Below are 26,544 nucleotides of genomic sequence, written 5' to 3'. Positions count from 1 at the left end.
ATTATTGCTTCAGGGTCTGGGCACTCCTGAACGTGAAATAAAAATATACCAACTTCTCTGTCCCTTCCTTGCTCCAGTGGCCTTACAGTAGGTGCACTTATCCCACTCAGCTTTCTTGGAGGCTATTAATTTTTGGCTTGCTTGCACAGGTCTATCACACAGCCTGCAGAGCACTTGTGCCACCACCAGCCATCTCCTTGAAAGTGAAGGTCAGCTGCATCAGGACCTCTGAGTTCTCTGTGCACCACCATAATACAGCATAACACAGTGCCAGGGGCAGCAGCCCTGCTCCATGGGCCTCTGGTCCATCAGCCTGACAGAGCCAAACATGCAAATGCTCCTTTCCCTCTCTCCCACTTGCTCGGGGAGATCCTGCTCCTGCCTGGGCTCTGGGCACAAGCTCATGTGCAGGCTGGTTCCAGCTCCCAGTTTCACATTCACAGCCGCATGTCTGCCGCTCCTGAGGAGCCACAGCTCCTGCAAACGCAGCAGTACCTGCCTGGAATTGAAAAGCTGGACATTACCACCCTGGCCAGCTCTGCTGACTTATCATTTTGCTACCACCTGTGCCTCATTATCATGCAGCTTCTCGCCGGGTCTTGGCTTTCCTAATACATTCTCCTGCTTCCTGGCTCTGCGCTTCTCTCTCTCCCCTTCTTATTAAACATGGGTTAGATGTTATCTCTCAGCCCTGCTTGCTCCACCTTCCCTCTATTGATTATTTCCTGGGAGCTCCCCCAGCAGCACGTTTGACCTTCCCCTGGAGGAAACAAAGCCCCAATGTCAGGCGACTCTCAGCGACGCAGCAATATGGCCACCTCAGCTCACTCCCATTTCACAGACAGAAAGAAAAAAAATGGAAAACTTGGTCAGAAAAGCTGCAGAGGAAAGAGATCGAAATACAGCATTCGAACTTTACAGCTCCTCCCTTGCTCAGAGCTGCCTGTGCATCACTGAAGCTGCACTGCAAGTGTTTGCCATGCCCCAACCCACCTCCTTCCCTATTTTATGGAAATGGTGGAGCTTTTTATCTTGCACATCAACTGACAGAGAGAAATCCTGGCAGCTTAATGGCATCCTGCAAATTCATCATCACTTGAGTTGCCAAGGGCCTTGTAATGACCATCCCACGTACTCCTGCAAGGATGAGGTTGGCACTACACACTCGTGGTCTCGGGAATCTTTGGTTTGCCTTGCATTTATGTAGCCTTCCCATTTTTAATGCATTCAGAGCAGAGCATGGGAAGAAAAAGGGAAAAATAATGCAAAAAGAGCTTAAGAATCACTTGGGTTTCTGCAAATCAGATGAGCTGGAGGGAAATATATGGGCTGTACCATCAAAGGAGGGGCAGGAGCACAGCGGGAAGGTACAGAGCTGACGGCAGCCCAGCTCACTCGCACTGCTGAGGTTGTGCAGAGAGCTCACACACACAAAAGGAGGAACTTTATTTAAAGATGAAGCGGATGTAGTGACATTGTTGGCACATTGTGGCCAATCAATTCCACCTGCACCTCAGGGGTCACCTGAGAGAGAGAGACCTTTCCAGTGGCCTCTTCCAACCCTTCCATTTCTCACCAGCAGGTCTTTTCATACTCATATCCAATCTATTAACCCTTAAAGCTTCCCATTGCTCTCCTCCCATTTGTTATGTCCATACACTCCTTTAACCCAGTGCCGACCTCTCTGTTTCTTGCTCCACAAAACTTCTTTGTCACATCTATGCTGAGGGTAGTCCTTGGTTTTCTCTTCTTTCAGTGATTTCCCAGTTTCTCACACTTAGCCAGCATAATTTCTGTCTATAATTACCAGGTTTACTTCTCACCTCATCTGTTTTATCTCTTGGCTCTCTTGCTTATACACCTCAGGGGCATCTCTCAACCATTTCCTTAAATGTGGATTCTACTTATGCTTTTGGGGTAGTTTGAACTTGGAAGTACTCAGGAAATCCCAGCACCTTCATCTTTTTGCTTTCTAATCATTCTGTGTTCCTCTTCTCCATCAGTACTAAAAACTTCATTATTTGGTTTGAGTTTTGTCTCTTGCAATAATGAACATCCTAAATGATTAGCCCTAACAGTTAATGTATGACTCCTCTAAGATTCAGCTTCCTGTGCACAGGATGGACTAAGCTCAGTGCAAACAGCCTGGCTGTGAGACACAGACCCCGTGGATTGCTCCCTCCTTTGGGCTGAGGAAAGGACCAGACAATCCTATGATTTTGCTCTTTCCCCTGTCGTTCTGCTCTAAATGCCTACAAAATGGATGGATGGATGGATGGATGGATGGATGGATGGATGGATGATGGATGGATGGATGGATGGATGGATGGATGGATGGATGGATGGAAGGAACCATAAGCATTTACTGGGTCTGACACTGGGAAAATGCACAGCTGGCATCTTCTTGGGATAGGAGGATTGCCAGTATGAAAGTACAACTTGTATCAGAAAAGAGCAAAAATTAACAATAAAGACTTCCATGCTAAGCAGCTTTAAGCACCATGGGACACATTTTGTTTTTTCCTAATGCATTCCTCTGTCTGTCACTTGCTGGGTAAGACCATCTCATGACCAAGAGCATGAACTGCTGTGTGAATACAGAGCTGTGAAAGCATCAGTGTAAAGTTATTCTGGACACCAGAGAGCTGCTTCAGTGACCCAAACCCATGAAGATACCACTCAACATTAACACAAAAGCACATATTTTCAAGCCCTTAAGCTACAAGTCACTTGGCTGCAGTGTATGTTCTTTGAAGGAGAGAACATCTGTAAGAGAGGAAAGGGCAGAGGAGAACCCTGCAGCCTCCAGAAGGTGATTTTATCAAAGGTGGGAATGGAACAGAACTGCAGCTATTGCTGTCTCATGGGCTTGTAGAATTTAGAAAGATATCCAGGTGACATAATATGATTTAAAAGTTAATTAAACTGAGTGATATAGTATAACAGCCCCAGGTGTTTATTTCAAGCAGCCTGTGTCCACAGCACTTAGAAGGAACGGACGGGGCAGGGGGAAATCTAATAAAAAACCTTCTGCGTGTTGCATTAAGAAGTAATCACACTGTTAAGTCATTCTGGTTCTGGAGCACTTCTAATACCTTAAAATGCTGGCAATTCTCTCCAGCTCAGGCTCGTTTCCATCGTTGTGCTGTCCTCCTTCCCAGAGCTGGCACGTTTTTCCTTTTAAGAAGCCCAGGAGAGAGCTGCACCACGCGGCAGCCGGGGCCGGAGGCTGCAGACACATCAGATCCCTTCTGAGCACTAATGCACTGGCTGGGCTGGCACCATGCCCCTCACACGGCTGCTGGGATGGAAGGGAACAGCCTGGACACAGCTCTGGGCTCCTGGCAAATGCTGACAGACCCTAGCAAAATCAGCAGAGTGGCTGGAATGTGAGGGGTGAGTAGGGAGGAGCGGAAGGATCCATAGGAAAAGACCTTTCATAAATTGAATGTTCGGGAGAGACTACTTTTGTCCCTCAAAGATGTTTTATATAGAAAATGCAGTTGTAAGAAATTGCACAGGGAAGACTGAGGGACAACAGCTCCTGCTGTTTCTTGGGAAATCTCCCAGCATGGGCATTTCTCCTTCACAGGCAGAGATCTTTCCCCAGGACCATGCTGATGGAGAATCCTGTTTTGCAGGACATTTGTGCCACATGCCTCATAATCATCTGCCACCAACAGCTGACTCTCTTCAGAGTTCATCACCTTTTCTTTTATGGGTTCAAAAATCTTCTAAAACTTTTGAACTTCAGACCTCAAGATCTGTGAATTCCTAGCCAAGCAGCATCTCTGTGCAGCATAAATCCAAGTGACATAGGATTTGAGCAAGAACAGAGAGATGGAAGTCTCAAGAGTCTGAGGTGAGGTAAAAAGAAAGAAAAGAGGTTTCAGTATCCTCAGTGTCACCAAAGGCCCTGAGTTATCTCAAAGACATCATGTCTAGGAAAGTTCCTCTACATTCTGAGGAAAAGTCCACTTTTCTGTAATTCCTCAGGTTAATAAATGGCTCCCTCTTCTCCCTACAGCCTCTCCTGTTACCAATTCTCATGCAGCATTGCCAGAGCCTCCTTTCACTATTAATACCACTCACTGTGAAATGTAATTACCAGCTCTATCACAAAGCGTCAGGCACATTTATCCACTGTACACCCTCGTTGGCTCCAGATCACATCAGTCACTGCCTGGCTTGTTCTGACAATGCTGTCCAAAGGAAAAAGTGTCTGCACAGGCTCCCAGCTAACTTGGGCCGCTTAAGTGGAGCATGAAACTTGTTCTGGGGCCCCAAAATGGGTTCAATAGGCAAACACAAAACTAAGAAGCAAAAAGAGATGCCTAAATTAATACAGATTCATAATTTAAATCCAAAAGAATGAACGATGATAGGCAGAGAGAAGTGTTTGGCTGTTGAAGATGGATTAGTGAGCGCTCTAGAAAGCAATTCAAAATTATAGAGTGAAATTAATGGCTCCCTCCTCTAGGCTGACACAAGCAAAATCCCTCCTTTGCTTTATGCTTTAGCTCTCCTCATTATATTTTGATTAAAACTGATAGAAAAGGGTTCACTTAGTGTCCCTTACTCATGGTTTTCTTCTCCTGCCTCCCTCTTTACATCTCCTTGCAGCTATTTCCACCAAGCCCACAGGATATCCAGAATTCACACTGCCCAGCCCTTTGTCATTTGGTGAAGCTGCAACTCTGACAAAGGGCAGGGACTCAGCCAGACGTATCAGCTTTAGCTTTATTTAAAAATTCTATTAGTTAGAAGAGAAAATAACACAAATTCTTACTGATATCCAACTGAGTCTTCTATTAAGTTCTTCTAATGCCATGGGGCTAGAGGCAGCTTTTCCTGCCCTGTCTGAATATCAAATATGTGCTTTGAAGGTGGTACCTTCACTGAACTCAGTATTCCTGGAGCTGCTTAAAAGCATGTAGCTTGTGCCTATAATGGGGAACAAATAAAAGGTGAATTTTGTTTACTGGTTGAGTGTTACCATGGGGCTATGAACACTGAAAGAGAACCCGAGAAATGCAACTCAAAGCACGGCTGAGAAAATAAAATAAGAATTATCAGCATACTTGAAGAGGAAAGAACTGGAACTGAGAGAGGATTAGTTATGTTAAGTGCTTATCTGTCCCTGAGTCTCCAATGTTTAGACTGTGTTGTCCAAAGCCAGCTAATGATCTGTACACCAGTACTTCCCTAGGCAGAGACAGGGAAGAGATGTCTGTGAGAAACCAAAGTATTTTAGAGTTTTCTTTGTGAGAAAAAAAAAAATGAAAACAGGAACAGAGAGATTGCAAAAACTTTCAGGTTCTAAAAAACCTGAGGATTAAACTGCTGCAGATGAGGAAGGAAATGAGGTAGGCGTCTTTCAATTAAAATAAAGCACAACAGTGTGACCTGCTGCGGTGTGTTTGTGCTAGGTACACATCCCAGCAACTCCCCCAGCAAATCTCCGTGCTCCCAGGACCATCACAGAGCTCCTGGAGCCTGGCTGAGCCCAAGGTGCCTCTTTCCACCTGAATGGGCCCCTCAGTTTCAGCCAAATGCAACTGGTGGGGGAGAGGAGAAAGAAAGAGCTGAACTTCCAACCTTTCCCAGGCTCTCACCATTCCGGTGTCGCTCTCAATCATGATGGATCCGTGGATCATCTTCTTCTCATCTCACACAATAATGATGTTTCCTGCTTTGATTCAAGCCCTTTTAAGCGTGATGGAGGCAGATGGCAGGCTATTACACAGCATGGCCACACAGCAATGGGAGCAGGAAGGATTATCCACAGAAATAGTGACTCTTCAAAATCCAAAAAGGTGAGGGCCCGTGGAAGAGCCGTGGTTTTATTTTTACACCTCAAATCAGTTATTCGAATGCATTATGAATGCTGTAAATACACCCAATGGATATAACGAAAATACATTATTAATTGGCACTCATTATTAATGAAGTTATAAATTCACAAGTGATGGAGCCATGACGGTGTGAGGGAAAGGTCATGAATAATAACTGGAGATAAATAATATATGTACAGTTAGCTCACAGGATACTATGCTCATATGACTGTAGTACCTCATGTTTATTTAACTCAGCATTGCATTGACTTTTTATTCTCTGCTAGATAATAACAGAAAGAATTACAGGGACTATAATTTCTATTAATTCAACATAACAGATCACAATGGACAGCTGATACTTCGGCAGGGATGCTCCTGAATCTTAACTAATACTAAAATGCTGGAATCCTCCTCTCTGCTCCATTGTGCTCTTCCTCTATGACATCATGCTTTGCCTCATTCACCCACTGTTGGCACATGGAGAATGTCACATCTAGAAAGTCACAGCAGACCCAGAGATAAACTCATGGCCAGCCCAAGTGGCACATGAGGGTGACTATCAGTGGAGAAATGGCAAAATCTCTGGGTCACATCCCAGTGTGACAAACAGTGCAAGGCAAGCTGTGTGCTGTGTGCACATACAGACAAATTTGTTTTGGTTCCGTCTGTTAGGACTAATTTGTTAATTATTAAATAGATAATTTATCATCTCTGCTTGCTTGATCGGTGTTTATTACCCACGGTCTGAGGCAGAGAGTGCTGCGTGAATAAAGATGGGATTAATTAATTACAAAAAGTTCAGGCGACTGCAAACTTGCAGTGACTGCTTCCAGTCCCTGTCTACTCCTGAACAGAAAGGAGGCTGGGGGATGGAAAAAGCATCAGGAATTCAAGCCTTTGAATGTCAAGTTTTCTCCTTTCCTCACAAATTAACCACTGCTGGATGATGAAAATCAACCTCTATCTCTTAAGACTTCACCTCAGCACTTGCCAACCAAATTCTCTTGAAAATCTCTGGATCCAGCTACCCCGTGAATGACAAAGTGTGAACAAGTGGTTCTCCAAGTGAGCACCACAGGAGTTCACATTCTTCCTCATACAGAATGGTGTCACTGTCCCCTGGCCACTGCCACCCAGGAGGTCAATAAACCACAGCCAAAGCCAAGCAGGTCACCCACCTGGGGCTTGGGGACGCTGGCTCTGCCTTTCCTCTCTCAGCTGTTGACCCATTGGTGCCCATCCTCCTCTCCAGGTCCTCCCATACTGTAAAATTCACGGTGTTGAGAGGTTCCTTCAGCAGTCAGTCCCTCCTCACTGCTTTAGTATTAGAAACCTGCACTTGTCATTCTTTGAATGGAGTCTCAGGACCAGCAGAATAAACAAAGCCATACTAAGAGGTCAAAACAAGTAGGAAGCCAGAAGCTTTCAGGATCATCCTGATACACTGAACCTTGCAACCCTAAGCTCATGTGGTAGAATGTGAAAGGGAAGGCCCACCTGAAATCCACCTACTCTCACTACTGAAAGGTGTTCACTAAGGTTCAAACAATTTGATTTTTATGAGGAATATCAAGATAGAAAAAAAATTTCTTCTGAAATATGCCAGCCTATGCAAGAGGCTACAGGTGAAATAAACACCACCCTGCCTAAAGATAAAGATCCTGAAATTCAGGGATACTGGACTACAGGAAACAAAAGAACATAATTCACATGCTATCAACTGAGGCTACAAATGCAACAGGTAATGGATAACTTCCGAGGAGCCCAGCACTCAACTCACCAGATATTCAGTCTTCTGAAGGGAGACACCAAGGGAAATCAAAGGCAAGAGATGGTAAGTTATTTGATCAAAGACACTTCTAAGGTTAATGGACAGGCTACAAACAGCAATCACGCCTCCAGTCATGCAGTCAGAAAAATAGATACATCATGTTTGGTTGGTGGTAGGAAAAGATCTTCCCCATAGAACTCATTCAGCCAGTTCTTCAGGGATTTTCAGGTGAGCTTTTGGGTAACTGTTGCCCTGCTATGCCTCTGAGTCACTGCATATTCGTTCCCTCAGTGCTCATGACCAATTTAACAAGTATCTTGTACCAACTAAAGTTTTCTTGCTAAATAAATTAATTATGACAGAGTAAACAAAAAACTTTTTTAAAATGCCTGTTTTCATGTGATTACATCCTTAATTGGCTGGTTTAACATTTGAAATTTGATTTAATTTTAAACTTGATTATCCTCACGGCAGGGTCAGGCTGCCAGAGACACAAACAAGCACAGAAGCCCTTTGGCACTCTCTATCCAGCTCCCAATGGAGCCCACTCTGTGCTGCAGCATTCCTCCAGCCCCTTCCCTCTTTTATTATTCTTATTTAAGAAAGGAAGATCAAATTCAGGCCAACAGCACACATACGTTTCCTAGCACTCCATTACTAATTTTAAAATGAGATGGTGGCTCTGGAGGCCTGACTATTAATCCCAGCTCTGACAGCTCCTTTCCTTAATTGCCTGAATGAAATCTCCACCCCACCCTGACTGTCCTTACCCATAAAATGAGCCAGGATAACGAGAAGCCAGAAAGGTATTCCAGGGAGTGGATAAATTATGTTTGGGAATTGCATGAAAAGTGGATGCTATGAGCTGGGACGAAGAAAGCCACTGCACTGTCAGTCCTGTGACAAAACCCACATGGCATGATGAGTCTGATGAGGTGAAAACATCTCCAGTTTTCCAGTTTCCCTCTGGAAAAACCAGCCTAAGGTGGGTATGCAGCCTGATCCGTGCTGAAACACAGGAAAGGCAGTTTCTTTCCAGCAGAATTACCAAGCTGTTAGTAAATGTTACCACAGATTTCTCTTTCCTGCTTCAAAAGAGCCTTTTGCACTATTTTGCTACTTCCCAGTACCAGTATTTGTATTCTCAGGTGCTCTGCTCATCAGCACTATCCCTGATTTCTCATAGGTTCCCAAATTGTGGAGCTCAAAAGAACCGTAAGAATCAGCCAATCTAAAAACTGATGAAAAGCACAAGCTGGTGAATTAAGCAAAGCATAATTACCAGCTGACTTAGAACATTTCTTGTACAAGAATATCCCATCTTCATTTAGACACTTCAAAGTGATGGCAAATCCCCTCCGTACTGAGATAAATAGTTCCAATGGCTAATTACCCCTGTTGTAACAAAAGCATTTCCTTATTTCTAATCTTTTCTGGTTTCTACTTCCAGCATTTGATCTTGTTATGTTTTTGTCCGAGAGATTAAAGAGCTCTTCACCAGCCACAATCTCCTTCCCATATAGGAACTCAGACTATGATCAAGCTGCTTATTAACCTAGCCTTTGTTAAGTTAATTAGAAGGAAATTCTCCACACTCTCATTGGTTTTAGATCTTGAGGTGAGGTAGAAGAAATAGACACTGCTCACCAAGGATTTCCCCTATTTTTAGAGAAAACAGGTTAAGATAATGTCTTGATAAAATAGAGGCCCATGTACCACATGCTTTATGCTGTCCATCCCATCTTTATGTCACCTTTCCTGCCTCCTCTTGTCCTGGTATAGGCCGATGCAGGAGGTGATGCTGGAAGCTGATTTCCATCTGAATTTGCACATGTTGAAGATCACTGACCCCACCTCAAAGGAGACAGAAAAGAGGGAAGCAAATACTGAGACACCAGGAGGTTCTGCTGGAAGACCCAAAGGAAGCACTCTGCTTTTCTGGCAAGAGGCTGCTCGCCAAGTCAGCCCCTGTCATCTCTGAAGGCCCTTTACCAGGTTTTCTCTCTTCCCAAGGCTGCTTTGCTCTCTCCTGCCTGCCTGCAAACAACCTACACAGTCCTGCCTTCCCCTAATGCCAAGGGGAACTCTTGGACTACTTCTCCCTTCTTCTCCTACTTCTCTCACACACATTGTCTTCTCTTCACTGTCTCCTTCGCCAAACTGCCTCAAAGAGTGCTTGCACCCCTCCCTTCCTCCTTTCGCTTCACATCTTCCCTGTGGGAGGACTCACAGGGCTGCTGCTCTCCTCTGCATCCATACAATCCCTCTTCTCAAATCCTGCTCTGAACAGGAGCTGGTTTTCTGCTCCCTCAACCAAGCTTTTTTGGTTCCCAGCACTGGGAACTTACATGAGCACAGCTGCTATGTGAAATACTCCAAACCCAGACACACCCCACCCTTTTCTCCTATCCAGCCCTTTGCAACACTCCTGTCCAACTCTCAGCCCTGCTGCGCTTCTTGCTGCCCCCTGAGCATCACTGTAAGCACCAACACTCCAGGGCAAAACTGCTTTGCTACCAGTAGGATCTCCAAACAACATCATCTTTCTGTGACTCACTTGCTGGGAAAGGAAGATGGGAACAGCTGTGCTGTTGCCTCAAGACGGATTCCTCCATCCCTGCGCTGCTTCACAGTCACAGAAATATTCCTCCTCAAGAAGTATCTCATTCTGACTTATGCTAACCACTGCCTGACTTCATTCATCATTGATTGTCTCCTCTCTGAGAACCAGAGTGCTGCTGCAGATGCATTTTGATTTGCTTTAAATTGAGTGGTGATGGGGGTTTCATTATGCTCGTGGAAGTGCTAAACAGCAGCGTGCCAGTGGTGAGGAGCACAGTGCCATGCAGGAGATGGGGTGGGAAAATGTGAGCACCATGGTGGATACCTGGGGGCAAGCAGGGATAGAAATCCCCTAACAAATCTAAAACTGGAACTACAAAGAGGTGTTGGGGTCATTAAACACCATTTTGCCCCCATGAACGAGGTCCAAGTAGAGAGAAAGAGGATCCACCTTGCCACACAAAAGGAGAAAACAGGAGGGAGGCAGCAATTAAGCTGAGGGAGTTGGAAAGAGCTCACACTCCTCTCCTGTTATCCCAATCTGATTGGTGGGAACTAGGCAGAGTTGGGAAAAAAAGGTTGGGGCCATCTTGGTGTAAAGAAAAGCACAGGGAAAATTGAGGAAAAATTGTCAGCAAACAATAGAGGATGAATGCAGAAAACATAATTCCTGCTCTTTATTATCTCTACTTTCTTTAGCACTTTTTCCTGCAAAACAATACCCCAAGGCATTAGTCAGGAACTGGTGGGATTCAAACACTGCTCAGCCCATCTGTGGGGCAGGATCCAAGGGTACTCTGCATGGTTTTCTCTCCCTACAAGCAGTACCCAACACGCTGCTGCCTCCAGATCTACTCAAGTGGTTTAATCAGAAGTTAATTTAGTGAGGTGGGAAGGGACTAATGGCAAGCAGCAAGAACGAAATGAGGCATCCCAGGAGAAGGGTGGAGAGACAGGAGAGCTGTGCTCAGCCATACCATGAGGGGTGACATGCCCCAGGGTCCCCTAGACAGGGAAGACTCAAATCCTCTCTTCCTCAGGACAAAGATTAGCATGGGTGGATCCTGGACACAAAACTGGGATGGTTTCTGTGTTGTTCATCTATCTGCTCTTTAAGAGGAACTAGATAAAGAGATAAAACCCTTCCTGTTGAGAAAAACTACTGCTCAGTGTCAATGATTTTCTGTCGCTTCTTGCCAGAACTCTGGGTGACAAAGTCTGGCCTGAGGACCTCTGGGTGAAAGAGTCAGGCCTCAATTGACTTGTATTCTGGCAGTGAATGCTGTCTAGTGGTCTTCTGCCCACTGGCAAAAGACAACTTTTCCCACCAGTTGGGGCTGTGATTTATTAGTCCAGGGGCTGAAATTCAATAAAATGAGCTCCCCCATCATCACCTCCCAGCAATTGTCTCGCTGCTCTGCTAATTTCACAAAGACACCCTGAGAAGACCCCCAAAGCCCAGCCCCAGTGAGGCAGGAGGCTTTCAGGTACATGTGTCTGTGTCACCACAGCTTGCAACTGGCTGTTGTGGCACTTGGAAAGGCAGCTGCAGAGACAGAGACTGTCCCAGGTGCAGAGCAAACTTGAAGCCTGTGCTGGTGGCACAGCCAAGGCTCTGCTGTGTCAAAAACTCCTGGATCCAGAGTAAATGCAGGAGGCTGTTAAAAGAGTCAGCACATCTCCCACTGAGGCCTTTAGGCAACAGCAGCACAGGGAGAAGAGAGAAACCAGCTCCTAAGAGGTGGTTTGGACCAGTTGTGAGGGTACTCTGGACATAAATTTTGATCTATTAATGAGTCACAGCGGTCACATAACCGGCTGTGCCATCATTTCTTCCTCTCTAACAGCCCCTTCCGGAGATCTAATCTCAGTAAAATGCTGGAGGAGCCTCTCAAATGGCCATGTTTTACTGCTGTCACTCTAGCACTGGTTCCTCACCCAAAGGGCCACGGGGAAATAATCTCTTATCTCAGAGATCAAAGCCCTGTATTAATGACTGGGAGCTGCCACTCATCCTGTGCTCAGACCACCCTGCTGCTCTGCCCAGCTCAAAGCCTGGTTTGTTTATAGCAGCAGCATTAATCTGGAGGATGGCTTTTCAGTACAGGCAATTTTTATTATTTATTTAGTACCCAATATTTATTATTTATTTAATGCCCAAAACACAACAGGTCTTTGTGGCAACATGACAGAGGCAGAGTCCATTCCTTGAAAAGCCTTCAGGCTGATAAAGAGGAAAAGACTAAAAGAAGATGAATGGGGTTGAATGGACAAGAATGGGCTTGAAGAGACAAAGGATTCAATTGCTCCTCACTACTCACCTCACAGAGCTATTTTATACAGCTTTCTATATGCAATGGAATGGGTCCTTTATTTGGATACAAAATGGAGAATTGAAGGGAAAAAGGAACAAGTGGCTGTATGGACTCCAAAGAGAACCAATAGGTAGAGAGATGGGAAGGATAAGGAGCTGAAGTCTTCTCCAGGCTCTCCTTGAGGCACTTGGCCATATTAACAATGTCCAATCTTCCTCTGGATCCAAGGCTCCCCATGTAAAGCCTATCCTGCTGCTGCACTTCATGTTGGACTGGTTGATATAAACATTTGCCAGCTCTTATCCAGCTTCTGTGGACCCATGTTATCTTTCTCTTTCCCATATCTCAAAGATAAAATATCAGGGAAGACCAGCTAGAAAACTACTGATCTGGCACAGCTTTCCCCAGAGAGCAATCCATGCTCTTGGACTCCATGAAAAGAGGGACTTAGTCTGAAGCTCTCAAGAATTTTAGATTTATGTGCTGAAAAGTGCTCTAGAAGAAATTCCTGAGTATCTTTCTCTATTTAACATGGGATGACTGTCTTCAATCTGTAGACCAACAGACAATGTACAACCATTTAATGTAAGGAGCAAGAGGAAACATCATTAGAATATGATGTGGCATATTAACAAAGTCTAGGAAATAGAGGTAGGTAAACCTGGAGGTTTTTGACTTGACAATAATCAGAATTGTTATTGCTTTTTTTGCCAAGGAGATCTCCTCTTTGCAATGTCAACTTGGTCCTCCCATATATCACTTCCCAGCAAGATTCCCATCACAGCTGCATCTTCCAGATGAGAAGCTGTGGGGAATGGGATGCTTTTGACACCAGGAGAACCTGCTCAGTGCAGCCAGGCTGGAGCCAGAGGCTGCTCTGCCTCTGCCCCGGGTGTGCCAGTGCACTGAGTCTCCACAAAGCACAAATGCAGCACAAAGAGAGGCTGCAGCAGCATGAGCTCATCCAGAGAAGGTGTTACTTCTGCTGGAAAGCCATCTGCTGGGAAGGAGCACGTGCCTGGCTTTGTGAGGATGCTCCCTCCTCTTGCCCTGCTCTCATCACTGCTGGGCTGGCTTCAGGCTGGAACTGGCTGCTGCTCTACAGCAGCACCAACAGCCCATCATTGCCAGGCCCCTGCACAGTGATGCTCATTCCTTCATTTGTTCAGGTTGCCAAATGTCTGCTGACTGTGCTGTCGCTCACCCTGTGTACAGCTGCCTCCCACCCTGCCCTCTCCAGCCTGTCCTGACTCTGGGGACAAGCCCAAGATCAATGATGTAAAGAGATCTGTGACCGTGCTGTCACTGCCACCTCTCTGCCTCTCAGCTTGCAGATGGGAAGAGGCAGAGGAGGAATAATGAAACAGAAAAGAAAGGCATTGCTTGCAGAAATTGTATTGCTTCTGCTTCAAACATTAAATACAACAGCCTACAGAATTCCCCTGGGGACCAACTCCAAATCCATGCACACAGACTTGGACATTTCCTGGATAAAAGCTTCCCTGCCTGGGTTCATTTCAACTCTAACAGGTCCATTTCTTAAGAGAGAGACTGAGCTGACAGAAGGCAAGGTTGGAGGCTGCAGGCCTGAATGGATTTGGGAAGGGCTGGGGGATTGCTAGTCCCCCTGGTCCTCTCTACCAGCACAGCCCCCTCTGCTCCCACAAAACAGGCAGTTTCTGCTTTGAAAGGCCTTCTCCAGCATGAGAGAAGGGAAGCTGTGGCTTGCCATACACCTCTTGACCCTAGAGAAGAGGGAGCAGAACAACACCGATGGTAGCACTTAATTAAAGGTACCATAATGCCAGGCAAAACTGAGTGTTTAGCTCTCCAAGAGAGCTGCATGACCTTTCCTGTGTGCCTGGAGACATTTAGCACTGCACAGTTTGGGTAAAGAGGGTTTGTAAAAAGGGAAAACAACAGAAATCCCGGTTGTCTACACTGACAAAAACACACACAGAAGGCAGAAGAGCAGCAGAAGATTTTCATGCCTTGATGGAAAGACTGCATTTAAATAACACAGAGCAGCACATTTCCCCCTGGTTCCACAGTGTTGCTTGTTGAAGGAAATCCGTGTGGTTAACCTGGCAGGAAGAACACATCTCTGTGATTTTCACTGAGCTAATGGGAGCCAACAACCTGATACCTGTAACTCTGAGGACAGCATTCCCACCCATCCCAATATTTGCCTAATAAAAGGTCACCCCATTATACTGCACCTATTTGCAAAATTAAGAGCCTCTCTCCAGCGGCTAAATGCTTGCTTTAGATTCGGAATTACTGTAATTAAAGTTACATTGTGCTCGGATTGGTGCCAATCAGTGGGGAGCTCCAGGCGTGACCCGCGTTCCTGGCGCCCGGGCTCCCACTCCATTAGCTCCAGGGAATTAGCTGTCATTAACGAAGAGATGCACACTCCTTCGTGTTGTCAAACCGCAATCAAGCGGGTCACAGGTGAAGAATAAATACTTTCAGAACAAGCCCAATTACACCATTTACATTTCATTACAGAACCTGTTTAATCCACTGATGGGCTCCCAAAGTTCTTCTGCCTAATAAACAGCATTTCAGAGGAATTAATAGGCCCTGCAAAACATGCTAATTACACTCTTTTGCATTGCATTTGCAATATTGATTTTAAAGTTGCCACTTCCTCCCCCTCCACTTTCCTTTTCCAGCCCCAAAGCCTTAACTTTAAGCAAAGTACACTCAAACCAACCTAATTACTTGTGAGTTTGGAAGCTAATGCATCTCTCTCGTCAAAGCTCAGTTCCAGCAAAGGCCAACACACAGGGACGGATTTTAACGTCCGTAACTTGTGCAAGTTTCTCCAGACAACCACTGGAAACAGCTGCTGAATAGCAATTACAGGCAGAGAGCAGGCATCAGCAGAGACTTTGCCATGGCAACCAGCCTGGCTGGGCCCGCTCCCCAAAGACGCCTCCTCCTCCCAAAGACCAGAGCAGTGGAACAGGTACAATGACAACACAACCACCACAGTCTCATTCTGATTTGCAACCCGAGCTCTTTGATGCTCTCCTAGGCACTGAACTGTTTAAAAAACAAAAGGAAAGTTTATTTTCAAATTGCGGGTCTCAGCTAAACGGTTTGGAAGGGAGGAACAAATCAGCCATGCTGGTGGAACACGCAGGCTGGGTGTTTATTCGCCCTGGCTGTTCTGCCCAGCTCCTGCCATGGGCTGTCAGTTCCCTTCCTCCTCTTTGTGCTCACTCTGCCTTCCTCTCCACTCCTCTGAAATCCATTTTCTTTAATCAGTGGGTTTACTTCCCCACCTCTGACTTTTTGCACTGGCTTGGAGGCTGTCACTTAACACTTGGGGTTTTATCCCAAGCTTACTGACAGCTGAAAGCTTTTGGAGGAGGAGATGGGAGAGGGACAGAGTGCTTGTGGTGTTTCTCTAGAGCACCTGCAGGTTGCAGGCAGCAGTAGAGGACAGTAGCCTGCTGTGTTTAATTCCTTTGCTGACAACAAAGCAAGAAAGGAAAGCCAAAGGAAGGTCTATCAGAAGAGAGTGAGATACAGAGCAGCCATCCCACCATAAGGGCTGACACCTACTCCTGCTCCTCAGAAACTCTCACCCCAGTAGCTTTCAAAGGGAAGGGATATAGAAGCAGATACTGCAGAAATGGACATAAGGAACGGTCAGAGTTTAATGAAGACAACACATGCTGCTCTGCCCTACTGTCCCTCCTCTGGGAGTTTGGGCATGTCCCCAGCTGCACTGAGGAACAACAAAACACACCCCATGTCCAAGGATCTCATCTCCCTGCTACCCAGTCTGTGTGGATGCTCATGCAGGAGCGAGTCAGAACGGTTTGTGTTTGCCCAGCCATCCATGCAACCCTCAGCGTGAAGTCAGGACCAGGTGCTGCTCAGTGCCCCAGGTGATGCAGCGAGCGCCTGCCCTTGCACCGTCTGGCCAAAGAACAGCCCAGGAGCTGCCTCCTGCAAGCAGGAACCTCCACCCTGCATGCCCACAGCCCTCTCCCCTCATGGGAACATCTGCCTCACGGGAGGCAACGCGTGCAAGAGGCATCCAAGCCATGTGGGAAGGTTGGCTGTCATCTTGTACCCTTTTATACCATTTATTTATCACATGTATGGAATTTCTTTTGCCTCTCGGAGATTCTGTAGGGATTTACAAACATGAAATGCTACAAATAATACCTTGGGATCTCTTCCCCCTCACAGGCACCAAACTGGATTAGTTAGTTATTGTCTGGAAAACACTTTGAAGTATCACTTAATGCTACTAATCATGCAGCACTCCTTTAACACCCTCTACCAATGCTAGCACAGGCTGGAGAGGAGATATAAATACCAACCAAGCTTTGTAATTACACTGCAAATACATCAATATTTGTCAAGAACTACTCTTAATCTCATAAAAGTGCCACAAGGAATCAAGACCTACGAGCAGTTCTGTATTTCCTCCACAGGGCAGACCCTTAGGCAATGCAACATCTCTTGAGTGCACACTGTGCCCATGGCTGCCTCAGACAAGGGTGTTTTTTACTGCAAAACCTTCTGACAAACCTTTACTGCAGGTTTTCCAGAGCAGGGCTAACCCAGAGCAGCCCTGCATAGTTTGCAACAGCAGAGAAGAGCACAGGACAAGGAGAGTTTGCAACAGAATGGCTAAGACCATCTCTAATTTAAGCTGACAGAAAAGCAAATTGAGAAAAAGATATAGTCAACTATTTGAGGCTTGGCCCTTCTTAATCATCCACAGAAAGTAAGAGCTCAGTGTTGCCATCTCATTGCCCAGGTAAGATTAAAGACAGGCAGAAGATTTTTACCCCGTAGTTACAATGATTAATGTTCCTAAACAGACATATAGTTTGAAAGCACTATTACTGGAAAAAGAAAAGTTGTTGCCTCATTCTCAACCCACTATTTTCCCTGGGCAGTGAGCCAGCAGCTGAAGAATAAGGAAAGTTGCTATTTTAAGAGTTTTCTTGAATTGCAAGGTTTGGTAATGAACACAACTTGTTACCGTCCCCTTTGCTGAAATCAGGGGCAAATGAAAAAGGTATGGATGAGTGCTCTGCTGAGCACTCTGTCCTCAGTCAGACTTGGAGGACAAAGACTGGTGATATGCTCCTGACAGCTGTCCCTCCATCCCAGCTTCTCTCTCCTGGCATCAGAACAAACTTCGCTCCCTCACTGCCCGCAAAGAACCAGGAGCTGCTCTGTGCAACTTTGTCTGCTGCTCTCAAGAAAGATGCAAGAAAATTATTCAGAGTCCCAGAATGGTTTGGGTTGGATGGAACCTTAAAGATCATCTAGTTCCAACCCCCCTGCTATGGGCCACTGAATTCAAAGAGCAAGACACAGCAGCTTTGCCTTTTTATACAAGATAGGACACTATATAAAGCTACCGGTCTCATAATGGTGACATAATACACATTCTACAGGTGATCATGCTGGGAAAAGAAAAGGTGTGAGCTTCCATGAAGCCAATGTTCCTCATTAGTTGCTGCAATACTTCTGAGAACAACTCCTGCCAGAGTTGGGATGCAACATGTGTGCTGGCACCTTGCTAGGAGACACAGGAAATAAGTTGGAATAAGTTCCTGCAAACCCAGCTTGTGGCCTGGCTGGGCATGGTGTGCTGCTCTCAGTTCCTATTGTACCTCATCATGCCCCAGTGTAATTTAAATAGTTCACTGTGGGAAGTGAGAGGAGGATATATTCCATAGGTTTTGTTTCCTGCTTAGTCTTGGGAACACTGATGTTGTGAGTTGTTGCTCTAATACCTTTGTGAAAGAAAAGCCCAACATGACCTTCTGCATCCAGGGCTTCCTGCTATTATAAACTCAGCAAAACAGCATGCTGTGTCCTGCCCATGAGGCAGACAGACAACAGACTGTGGTCTAATTAGAAAAGACATGCTTCCCACATTATCCATAAAGCTGCCTCAGCCTACAACTAAGGACAAATAAATAACTGTCAGGGCTAATAAGCCCAGAATCATAAGAGGAGGGAAAAAACTGAAATTGGATCTACTCGGATCTCAGTTATGTGATCACAGAAAACATGTGTGGTAACAACTGTGAATACAAACAAAACCAGCTATGGTTGAGCCACCTCCTCTTCAACCGACTCAGACATGCTCCACCTCAACAGATTGTGCCAACCCCTTGGCATTTCTCTGAATTTCCAAACTAATAAGAGATACAAACTGCTATAGGTGATTAATTGGAGCATTTGAGCATCACAAGATCTCCATTTCAGCATGCCAGAACACAACAGGAGGACATGAGGAGATACCCAGTGTGGGGAACTGGAGAGAACAACCCTGAAATTATGAAGATTGTGAGGGTGGCACAAGCTCTGAGGGCTGGCTGTATCAGGAAGTTGTTTAGAGCATTCTTGAGATAAAAGATGCTAAAGGGATGATGTCTGGAAGCTTTGTGTGCATTACCCATTTTGGATCACAGCCTATCATTACAAAAGTCCTGAATCTAAATCCTTTCAATTTTGAATTCCCTCTCCCCACATCTCCACAGGAAGAGACAGACCAATTCCAGGCACTTTTCTGAACTTCCCTGGGAGCCAGTAGGTGTTGTTGGCACCCTACACCTACAATTTTACAAAAGCAAGCTCCTCAGCTCATTGCTCAGCTCACTGTGATTGAAAAAAATTTAAGAATCCATAGAAAGGATTAACTCCAAGTGACAGTTTCCAACAGAACACACAAAGAATAAGTTGGAGTTACCCAAATTGCCTCAGCTTAGTCTCTCCATCCCTTCCTCAGCCACTGAATGACAGCTCAGGAATCTGTTCAGAATTAATTTTCATCAATCTGTTTCACCTTTGTGCTCACAGATCTGAGGCAGGGCATGGGCCCTGGACATCTGCAGGGTGTTGGAGCAGTTCCCACTGGGAATCTGTCCCTGCCAAGTGACAGGGGAGCATCCACTGGGACGCAGCAGTGCCAGCTCCCAGCTATCAGTGGCACTGTGAGTCAAACGTCACCGCTCGGGTGCAACCATGCCTGACAGAAACACTGGTGTTCCCAGAGCTCTCTCCTCTTTGGTGAGGGGAAAACAGGGGCTGGACTCGAGACCAGGAGGCTGCTCAGAGCTTCTCCCACAAGAACAGTGACAGCAGGAGCCACCATATGGGATGAGACAGGGAGCGACTTTGCCTTGGCCCTGTTGATTGAACAGGACTAATCAGGCTGAACTTGGGGCCCATCTGCTGCCCACTGATCACAGGCTACAGAACCAGGACACTGCCCATGAGCTGGCAGGACTACAGGCATGGGCACTGGGGAGGGAGCAGCATCCACACACTCCTCTGCTCCTCAGTTCCTCCAGCTCTGCTTCTAGCTCTGTCCTGGAGGGATCTGTCTCTGGAAACAGCAAGGCAGTGCCATGTGCTGCTGCTACCTCAGATCACTGATCAGCCTGGAACGTGCATCTTTTGAATCAGAGAGCTATTTCTTCCAAAAGAAACATCTCTATGCTGCACAGACTCGATCCTCACAAGGTATTTTTCAGCTCTTGGAGGCCACCAGACTTCCCTGCTCTCGTGGCTGGAGTGTTTGAGAAAGCAGTGACCCCTTTGTGAGGGTGTGGAGCCCTGGCTGAGCAGAGGTCAAGGAGAGAGCTCCAGGCCATGGACCTTCTGCCCTTGAGAAAGGTCTGAGCTGGGCCCAGAGCCATTCTGGTGGGGTACAAGGAGGCAGCCCTGGGGCAGTAAGGGGACATGACCTCAAGAGACACAATCTCTGTTAACATGCATTTCATTTCACCACAATGGCAAGCTCAGCATGGCACCAAGGACTCAAAACCCTCCAGCTTTTATCCCTTCTAATTTGTGGGTGCATCAAAACACCAGCCAGAAGCTTGGGAGCTGATAAGGTGGACATCCATCCCAGGGAAGATGCAAGATGCACCAAGGTAGGAGATTACAGCAAAAGCCCTGAGCCAGACTTTGTGTAAGTGCATCTTGGCCTCCAGGACACCTTTGCATCCTTGGCTCATGCTGAGGTGGCTGGTTGGGGTGCCTGTCCATGCCAGATACGCTGATTGCATTCTGCAAACAGTTTATCTGCAGAGAACTGGACTAAACCCAAACTCATTTCACATAGGTCACTGCTCCTGAGGGCAGCATGAAATGGCTTCACATCCCCACCTGCACAGGCTGGATGTAAACCACTGAAACTCCCCAGTTTCACCCCATCTCCTCAGTTAAAGGACATCTCTGTCCCACCACCACTCCCCCAGCACCTGTCAGAGCCAGCAGAGCTCTCCCTCCACAATGCCTAAAGGAAAATTCCCCTTTCACAAGCTCAATTACAAAGGAAAATCTCAACATCTGCCTGTGTGAGTCAGCTATTTCTCTGAATCCCAACAACCTTGTCTGCAGGAGATGGCTGGGAAAGGCAAAATCAGAAAGACAAAAAGGGCTGTGTCCTAAATAAAAAACAAGTCCAAACACTTGGGGAAAAAAATGAAAAGGAAAAAAACCCATTTAGCTTTGTAAGGCAATAACAAGCAGAGCAATATGTAGCTTCAAGGCTACATAGCCAGGTCAGAAAACCCTCCAGAGAGAAAGAAGTAGGCCACAAAACTCTCACATTAGCTGCTAAATCTGCTGCATTACCCAAAATTTGTGGGGGAGGCCCCTCTGATGGCTGAGCCAGCTGGCAGCTCTCCTTTGACAGGTATTTATTCACATGCTGATGGGCTGTGGAAGCAGCTCTGAACTCTCCAACAGAAGATGAGATGTGGCCAGAATTCCAAGAGCTGCAGGTGATGCCTCCACCTTCCCAGAGCTCAGAGTTGGGTCTGTGACAGAGGCACCCACTGCTCCAACAGCCAACATCTGGCTGCCATCCCTGCACTGATGTGTGCAAGATCTGTAAATCTGGAGAAAGCAACCCCCAGTCTGCTCCTCTTGGATCCACTGATGTCCATGGTACAGGATCTTAAAGGCCATTTAGCTTCAATCCCCCTGCCATGGGCAGGGACACCTTCCACCATCCCAGGCTGCTCCAAGCCCTGTCCAAGCTGGCCTTGGACACTTTCAGGGATGGGGCAGCCACAGCTGCTCTGGGCACCCTGTGCCAGGGCCTCAGCACCTTTACATTAAAGACAAAAATTTATCTCTGGTTCTAAACCTTGCACTTTCAAATCTGGTGTACTGAGAGATGGCTTTTGCAGATGATTTTATGGAGGAAAAGTCTTTGAGGTTATTCATCCCTATCCTGCTCAAGGGAAATCATTTCAATGTAATGAGCAACAGCACTGCTGAAGAGAACATGCAAAAAAACTGGAAAATGCCTCATTTTATCAACAGAAGCAAGGTCATCCAAACCCGGAGATGACGACATTCAATATTAATATCTCCAAGCAGGGTTTGAACCTCTTGCTAACCATCCATTCCCCAGAGAATCGTCTTGCAGTAACTTTGATGTGCATTAATGAGGCTTGCACAGCTGGTAAGTGCCATCTGCCTGCCACGGCAGCGCTGCAGAGTCCATGGCATGGCAGAGGATGGGCTGTCTCACCCGCAGCCCCTGCTGTGCCAGCGCCCCTTCCTGCATCCTCCTGTGCTTCACAAGCCCCAGGATGTCCCAGCACCCACCAAAGGGAACAACTCAACAGGCAACCATGCAGAAAAAAAGCTGCCTCCTCTCTGACACATACAGCTCTCTAATTCAAGCCCCATTTTTTTTCTCATTTCCAGGAACTCCGTGTGTTTCTGCTGCTCCAGCCCTAAGCAGTCGTGTACAATGTTCTAATGGGGTCCATTCCACTGATATAAGGGGCACATCAACCACACTGCTCAATTTATTTCAGCTTGGAGCATCCAAGAATTGCTTCTCAAGGAGTTTGAGAAGATCTATTAAGAGTCCAGCCTTGAATGGTAAACAATGTCCATTTCTGGAGTGGCACCATCAATCCAATCAGCAAAGCCATTTAAGGACAGGATGTACAATACAGGAAAATGAAATTACTTTGAAAATATTCCTCCTTGCTTATTTGCCAGCTAATGACAGAACCAATGCCAAGCATAGCCAATCTGTGCTAGGGTGTTCAGAGAGACAGTCCTTATGCCAAGAGATATTTTTTTTCCTTCTCATCCACCTAAACACATCCCACACATTGATCTTCCCCCTCACTTGAGCCTGGGAACACCTCCAGAGGCTTCTCCAGCAGTATAGAGGCAGCAAAATTCCCAATGCTGCATGATCAGGTGCCTTGTTTTGTCTCTGTTTTATAAAACGTCCTGAATTTTGCACTTTTGGCAAAGCTGCGGTGTTGTCTTCCCCTTGTAAATATTTGCTGTTGAGAGCCATTTGCAATGTAAAACTTCTCTAAGGAAAGGGAGGAAGGCTAATGCTCTGATGTATTTAATACCACCCCTTATGTAATCCATGATGCTTCCCTGCTACTTTTACAGGTATTTTCAAGAAAGTCTGGATGATATTCAGCATGCAGAAATACAAAACTAAAAAAGAAGAAAGGCAAGACAACTCAGCAAGCTAAACTCAGAGAGTTAAGCCTAAGTTTGGGAGATCCAGGCTCAGTTCCTGGCTGGGCCAGACTCCCTAGAGGACCCTCCTGCTCATCCCACAAGGAGATTAACAACGCTCCCTGACAGAGGTACAGCCCCACAGCCCTCCTGACAGACCTGAGGAAAGCTTCCAGAGGGTTTGTCCCCAGCAAAGTCCAAAGGAGCACCATTGGCCACAGCCTTTGCTGCTCCAGCTGTGTTCCACAGCATCACCCAATCACACCTTGCACTCTGCCCCATCCCTTCCTCCTGTGAACTTCCACGTAATAACTGAAAAATGTGACAAGCCTAACTTTAATCATGTTTTAACTCGCGTTGGTGTCATTAATCTTGCAGCCACTGATGGGTAATTTAATTAGGGTGCATTTGTAATGAATTACAATCATCATTTAGCGCTATTGTTCCTCACACGAGCAGAGGGGAGTCAGAAAACTGGCACAGTTGATGTTCTTAATTACACTCACACACTATGCAAGGCACCACCAGCCCCAGCCTTCCACTGCTGGCTTTTCAGATAAAGGAACATCAGCACCAGGGACCCTCCACATCGGGCCTGGCAAACATCTCCAGCTTGCTCCTCACCAGCAATCAGTGGCTACCAGGCCTGGGAGATGGAGCCTTTGATGGGGGAGCTGAAAAACTCTGAGCAAAGAGCTCAGGGCTGAATCAGGGAGAAAAATACACAGAAAAGTACACAGCCAGAAAAGTACACAGCCAGAAAAGTGCACAGCCAGAACAGAAAGTGGGCTTCGTTCTTTCTCACCACCTGCGAACATCTGACACATGTTCAGGTATGGCAAGACACAAAATCTGAGTAAATGGCTGAATTGTAAGTCCAGAAGGATCCAACTAAGGGATTGGATTTATTAAAACATGCTCACTTATGGTGTTGTAGAGTTACATGAAAGGCTGTAGTCACTAAGGATGCTCTAATGGAAGGAGAATATTTGCCCCAGAGCTTTAAATCCCCCTCTACACAACAATATCAGAAATTTCCAGCCAAGACCTCTCATTTCTGCTCAGCTCCTCCACTGCTCCGTGCAGGATGCATGGCAGTGAGTGCCTGTATTTATTTCAGACATGACTTCAGTCTGCAAAAGAGGAGCAATCTGTTGCTGTGGCTGAGAGCCAGCCCACTTCCTCCTCTCCATCTCTGTGCTCAACAGACAGACTCCACCAGGATGCCGTGTGGTGCCATCCCTCTTTGGCAGCCAGGCTACCCTGCCTCTGAACTAAACCCTTCTGAAGAGCTGCTCAACTTTTCTTGCTCTCAGGGAGGTGTTTTATGCAAATTTATATTTGTTTTTTATGTAAAAATGATGTGTTTTACACAAGGGTTATTATGCATAGGAGGAAAAGGAGAGCAAGCCCTTTGTATCTCCTCCAACAGGGTGGTCAGGACCCCTCTCTTGGTCTCCACTCAGAAGAAATCTGGATTTACAGATATCAGAGCAAGCAGGAGGAAGAGCTGTTCCCAATATTCCCCAGCTGGGACACCCCAGCTCTGGCACATTCCTGTGGGGAAGCAGAAGCCAGGTCAGATTTTTAAGAGAGAAAAGAAACATCTGACTCTGGGTTCCATGGTGTGGGACAGTGTCCTAAGGGCAACATGGCTTTGTCTCTCCCCTCCTCAAACATATTCACTGAGATTCCATAGAAACCCCATCTGAATTGACTGAAAGTGTCCCAAAGTGCTTTTTTTCCACAATTAATTTTGTCAGGTATCATGAAGGACTCCTTCCTACGTGTGTGGAATTTGCCTGAAAACCAAAGAATTCTCAGGCAACGCAAAACACTGGGCTCTTGTCAAATCCAGTTTTTAAATAAAGGCTTGGGAAAGAGTTTACCAATTTGGACTGGCAAACCATGATCCCATGCCAGCATAAAGAGCAGGGAAAAATTATTAAAAACATGTGCAAATCCTCTGTGGTAGTATAATATGGGAAGAGAAATAATTTGATGTGGCTCAGGGCAGAGGACAACCAGGCCTCTGTTTTGGTAACGCTTTTTCCAAGAGTTAGCAAAACTTGGATAAAGTGCTAGACAGTAATGAACAGAAAATAGGAAAAGTATATAGTATATAATAGTCTGGATTATACAGTAATGCAACTTTTAATTGGTGGCTTATACTTATCTGAAACATTGTGCACTTCCTTTAAGATAGGCCCAGGAGGGTACTGACAACCACTAGAGAAAGCAAGGAAAGAGGTTTTTATAAATCTCTCAGAAATTCTGGAAAAACTATATGAAGGGACAAAAAACAAGAGGCTCATAAAAGAGGTCTACAAAATACCAAAATTATAATAAGGGAAGAAAGAGCACTACTCTTTGTTCAGAAGAGAAAAACAGGAGAGAACTCAGCTGAAAAAATACAATGTAAGGACTTTAATTTTCATACAACATGTGTTAATTAACCTGTGCAACCATGGTTGTAGGGGAGCAGAAGCACAGAATTTAATGAAAATTAGAACAGACAACAACATCCTACTTTCTAAATGGTATTTCTGCCATTTCCATTTTGCTTTCGAGAATGAGATATGGTCAGGAGGAACCTCTTTTTAATCATGTTATTAACAATGCAGTCACTGAGCAGCATTTAATTATATTTTCCTAAGTCACGGCGTGCTCGCAGCTGGGAGCTCAGATGGCAAAACCCTTCTGAGTGACTCTTCCTGGAAAAGGTCCTGCCTGCTCTGCCCCTGCTCTGCTTTAGGGGCAGGTGGGGACCAGGATGAGTGTCCTGTCCTCCCTGCCAAGTGCTGCTGCACGTGGGGATGGAGCACAGCTGGCAATGTCTAACTGTGCTCACTGTCCATCATCAGCACCAAACCCTTCCCATCACGTCCCAGCCTGGGACACTGCCAGGCCACAGACACGCTGCAACTTCACACAAAGTTTCAGGCAGATGCCTTACCTGCTCCCATCCCCTGCCACTATAAAAGCTGAAAAATACAAGGGGAAAAAAAATTCTTTTTATCGTTGGGTTGCTCGCCAAATGCAGAGTCGGCGTTTTTCATACATCACCATCAGCATTTCTTTGTCAGTCGCTTTTCTCCACTTGCTTTCACGTAGTGAGTGAAAAGGATAAAATACCTTTTCTAGCAAAATGATTGTGAAGCCACTTCAAATGAGGGGAGGGATGCAGGCGCAGGTGCAGCTCTCAGCTGCTGCACTTGAAGATGACGGGGCTACGAGCTGGCAGCGTCGCTCTTCGGCTGCAGAGCCTCCACTGCAGCACTCTCAGCCCTTCCACTCTCAACTCCCTGAAATCCTGACTTTTCAGAGCTGACATCACTCAATTATTTTTTCTCCTAGAACTGGTTTTTTGTTTTGTTTTTTTTCAAGAGATGCACTGGTAAAAAGCACACAGTGCTCATGAGATGTGCTATCCCAAGTGTAATTTTCCGTTTGTAAATAAATTTTGGCCACCACCCAGTCTGGGTGGGATGACTGGGAAGCAGCTGATATTCAAAATCTCAACCATAGCATGAAAATAGTCTTTAAT

The 26,544-nt window shown here is 46.0% G+C and overlaps 1 protein-coding gene across 4 annotated transcripts in view; it reads right to left on the bottom strand.

Moving 5' to 3' along the window:
• MAD1L1 (mitotic arrest deficient 1 like 1) overlaps positions 1-26,544 on the bottom strand; it is a 349,550-nt gene that overhangs the window by 34,528 nt on the left and 288,478 nt on the right. The window lies entirely within an intron of this gene.

This window comes from Agelaius tricolor, unplaced genomic scaffold, assembly GCF_023055355.1.
Source record: "Agelaius tricolor isolate 1412-34295 unplaced genomic scaffold, bAgeTri1.0.p SCAF_19, whole genome shotgun sequence".
NCBI classification, from domain to species: Eukaryota; Metazoa; Chordata; class Aves; order Passeriformes; family Icteridae; genus Agelaius; species Agelaius tricolor.
Note: the sequence above shows the minus strand (reverse complement) of the source record. Positions and strands in the feature narration are given on the sequence as shown.